Consider the following 4,599-nt stretch of genomic DNA (forward strand, 5'->3'; position numbering starts at 1 on the left):
CTCTTATGGGAGGTTTTGGAGAATAGGTTTTATGTATTTGTGTCCCTTTGGGTTTCCTTTGGGGTTTTCCTTATTTTATCATATGTATATATTGCTATACTCGGACCGGTTATCTTCGCAGCCGGATTTTGAGTCTTGATATTCCTGTTTTTGTCACTCATTTGTATATATATAATCACGCGTTGGTTATCCTTGTTCGTTACGTTATCAATCGGAGTGTTGCGCTTTCGAGTTGCGATTTTTGTTTACCCCTTTTTCTATAAAGGCTCCTAGTTATAATCAATCATTCATACTACTATACGTACTAAATTTTTAATTTAGAGGTCGTAATACCTTGCCATCTCTGAATTATGACTTAAGCATAAGACTCTGTATGGTAGGGTGTTACACAACCTTACAATTTAGCAAACTAAAACAACATCAGCCCAACGATTTAACAAAGTATCAATTTAACAAATTCAATAATAGAAGATCACAATAAAAACAAAAAAATTAAAGCCAAAATAACATAATCAAGAACATGATCCCCAATCCTAAACCAAAGTAATAACAACAATAATTGAAGAAAAATCACAGATTAACAATCCTACACCAATTAAAATAACCATTACAGTAACAGATGTGAGGGAGAATAGAGGGATGGACGTAGCAGAACTGGAGAAGAGATAGCTTGGACCATCGCGGAATTGGAGAAGGGGTGGCTTGGACCGCCGAAGAACTGGAGTTGCGAAGGGTAGAGCACGATAAAACTGGAGTAGAGGAAGGATGGAGCGTAGTGGAACAAAGCTGACGTGGCAAAACATTGCCTGTACGTCGGAGGAACAATGCGAGACAAGTTACAGTGGGAACGGTGGCTTCAAGGGGGTGAGGAAGGATGAGAAGTGGAGAGCTCGAGAAGAAGGAGAGGCAACTTAGTGGAAATTTGGTATACCGTAAATGAAAGAGAAGGAGGGGCAGAAGCGCGACAGAGATTGAGGCGAGGAGACAAGCACGACAGTGGTGGGTTGGAAGAAGTTGTGGCTGAGCAAACGAAGAGAAGACTACACTCCTTGCAGCGGCGGCAGTGGCGCTGTAAACTAGGGTTATGTTTTGGAGAGTGAAAGTTGAAGAGTGAGACAGAATGGGGAGTGAAGAATTAGGAATAGGAATGGCTCGAGGGAGGAAAACTGAAGACCACGTTGTGAGAGCTGAAACAATGACGTTTCAAGAGAACCGGCCGCATCTTGATTCGGTCTGACTGGCCGATGGTAGCCGGTTTAGCAGTTCATATGCGATTTTCAAATTGACAGTTTTTAGCATTAAACCGAATCGTATTAGTCTACGGTTTCCAGTTGAACCGGTCCGACTACCCAATCCAGTCTAATTTTCAGAACCATGATCACAACGGTGCTAGTGATTCTCATTCATCCGTGCCCCTTGTTGCTCCCATTCAGAAGTTGAAAAAAAAAAGGCCAGTCCTTAACTTGCAATCATGTCAAATAGTTGTGCTGATGGATAGTTAAGTTTGGGCATAGTCACCCTACTCTTTATGCTGTTTGAGTCTTTTCTTAGTGTAGTTTTTTTTATAAAATTTGCTGCTGATTTTAGAAGGATGTAATTCAAAATCCCAGCAATCAACAATGTCGTTTAGGTGTCATCATAAGCGGTGAGCCCAATGCAGAAAGACAACACCATAGTCGCAGGGCGCATATTCCACCTCTGATTCCTCCCTCTATTTTATCCAAAAATTCCATTAATTGTGAATCGCATCAACCAATCCTTTTCAATTTGAAAAATGCAAGTACCTTCACTTCTTCATAATTGAATCAAAGTACCTTTTGTATTCTTCATGTTGTGAAAAATATTGCCTTCCTACACCTTATGGCACTGAGCTTCAATCTATTGCGAAAGGGTTTACAATATAGATTGTTGAGCTATTTCTATGATTATTCTTTATGTTGTGTTGATATGTGTTGATATGAATCTGTGCTCTTCATCATTCCCTTTAAAAAGTTTTATTTCTTGTTTTGGGACTCAAGGGCTGGGTAAACGTGAAAATTATAGTTTTAGGTTTCCAGGAAAATTGCGTGTTACTACCGATGATGATGGTCAGAACTTCAATCTTGGTAGTCTTGATACACTGAGTAATGATGAAGAGAAAGAAGACGGTGATGGTGATAGAAAATATTCTATTGACGGTGATGATGAGGATTTGTAGAGTTGAAATTGATGAACATGAATTCAGGCACCCTTTGGTTAAGGTAGTTTGTAGGTTGATTACATATAGGTCAGCTTGGAACCCTAGACTTGAAGGATATTTGTGGTAATTATTGAGCAGATTGAAGCCCATACATATTTGTATTGTCTTACACTCTCAAGAAGATGAACGAATTACTTTGTATTTCTTCTATTGGGCTGATCGACAGTGGCGTTACAAATACGATACAATTGTTTACTATACATTATTAGATGTGCTTAGAAAGGCTAAATTGTGCCAGTGTGCTAAGTAGATTCTTAAGCTTATGATGCGTCGTGGAATCAATGTTCCCCTGAAGTTTTTGGCAATGTGATGGTGTCTCATAGTTGTAGGCATGTTTTGGCATGCCATGCATGTTTTGACCATGATACAAAAAGCTGGAGTTGAACCTAATTTATCTATATGTAATACTGCTATCTATGTTTTAGTTAAGGGCAGAAAATGGATAAGGCACTGAGATTCTTACATAAAATGGAGCTGGTTGATATCAAACCCAATGTTGTCACTTATAACTACTCGATCAAGGGTTACTGTGATCTGAATCAGGTTGAAGATACATTGGAGCTTATTGTGGAATGCCATCCAAGGGATGTCCCCTTGACAAGGTTAGTTATTATACTGTGATGACTTTTCTCTGCAAGGAGAAATGAATTGAAGAACTGAAGCTGTTGATGGAGAAAATAGTGGTGAATAATGAATTAATTCCAGATCAACTTACATATGATACGCTTATTTACTCACTATCCAAGGATGGACTTGCAGATGATGCTTTAACTTACTTAAGAGAAGCAGAAGACAAGGGCTTCCACTTTAATAAGGTTGGGTATAGTGTAGTAGTTAACTCCTTTTGTAAGAAAGGCAAAAATAGATGAGACAAAGAGTTTAGTGAACGAGATGTACTCGATGGGTTGTAGTCCTGATGTTGTGACATGTACTGCTATTGTTGATGGATTTCGTCGCATGGGGAAGACAGATGAAGCAAAAAACATGCAGCAGAACATGTACAAACATGGGTGCAAGCCAAATACCGTTTCATAAATAGCTTTGTTAAATGGCCTATGCCACAATGGGAAATCGTTAGAGGCAAGGGAGATATTGAATATAAGTGAGGAGCATTGGTGCATGCCAAATACCATAAGTTATAGTGTTATGATGCATGGTTTCCATTGGAAAGGAAACTTGTCTGCGGCTTGCGATTTGGTTAGGAAAATGATTGGAAAAAGAATTTTTTCCAACTCCAGTTGAAATTGAATTGCTAATACAGTCCCTATGTCAAAATCAAGAAGTAGTTGAAGCTAAAAAAGTTTTAGAAGAATGCGTGAATAAGGGTTGTGCCATCAATGTCGTAAACTTTACTACTATAATTCACGGTGTTTGTCAGATTAGTGACTTGGAAGCCGCTCTATCAGTGCTAGAAGACATGTAGTTAATCAACAAACATCTTGATGTTGTCACACTTACAACATTGTTTGATGCATGGGGAGGAAAGGTAGATTTGACGAGGCTGCTAAGTTAATAACGAAGATGCTGGGTAAAGGTTGGGATCCTACTCCGGTAACATATAGGACATTCATCCACCATTATTATAAATGTGAGTAAGTAGATGATATGTTGAAACTATTGGAAAAATTCTTATTAGGAAGCCATTATAAACATTATACAATCAAGTAATTGAGAAGTTTGTATTTTTGGGAAATCCGATGAGGCTGAAAAACTTCTAGGGAAGGTTTTGGGAACAGCATCAAAACTTGATGCTAATACATGCCATGTTCTCATTGAAAGCTATCTGACCAAAGGGCTTTCTCTATTAGCAAATCGAGTGGCTTCTAGAATGTTCAACCGTAATTTAGTTCCTGATTTAAAGTTGTGTCAGAAAGTGAGCAAGAAACTAATGTCGGATAGAAAGTTTGTTGATGCTGATAACCTTAGGTTACAACTTGTCAAGCTTGGAATATAACAAAATGAGACGAATTTATGATATTAGCTACTACTCCAAACTTAAAGGTTGTGCCCATGGTGCTATGTTATCACTTCCCTTCATTGGAGATCCAATACATCTTGCATTTCAATGTAGTAAGGCCATTCTTTGTTCTAGGAAAAATGGTTCTGATTTTTGAGAAAGCAAAATTCATTCATGTATTCTTAAATATGATGTAGATAATTGTCTTTTTTAAGTTTCGCACATATGTATTTCTCTTTTGTGGTGTTGATGATAGGCATATAATTTTCATGCTAGTGTTGTGCTTATATATTTCAGTTTGATAACAAGAAAACAACAATTTAGGGGTAAAGTATGCATCTTCTTCTGAATATTGTTTAAATGATATATTCTCCTACAAGTTGTGCATGAAAATGAACTCTAA

At 37.9% G+C, this 4,599-nt stretch overlaps 1 pseudogene; it reads left to right on the forward strand.

Annotated features, from left to right (window-relative positions):
- LOC107472246 (pentatricopeptide repeat-containing protein At1g09900-like) overlaps window positions 1-4,193 on the forward strand; it is a 32,633-nt pseudogene extending 28,440 nt beyond the window's left edge.
- Window positions 4,194-4,599: the final 406 nt, after the last annotated feature.

The sequence above is a fragment of the Arachis duranensis genome, chromosome 7 (assembly GCF_000817695.3).
Source record: "Arachis duranensis cultivar V14167 chromosome 7, aradu.V14167.gnm2.J7QH, whole genome shotgun sequence".
Taxonomy (NCBI): domain Eukaryota; kingdom Viridiplantae; phylum Streptophyta; class Magnoliopsida; order Fabales; family Fabaceae; genus Arachis; species Arachis duranensis.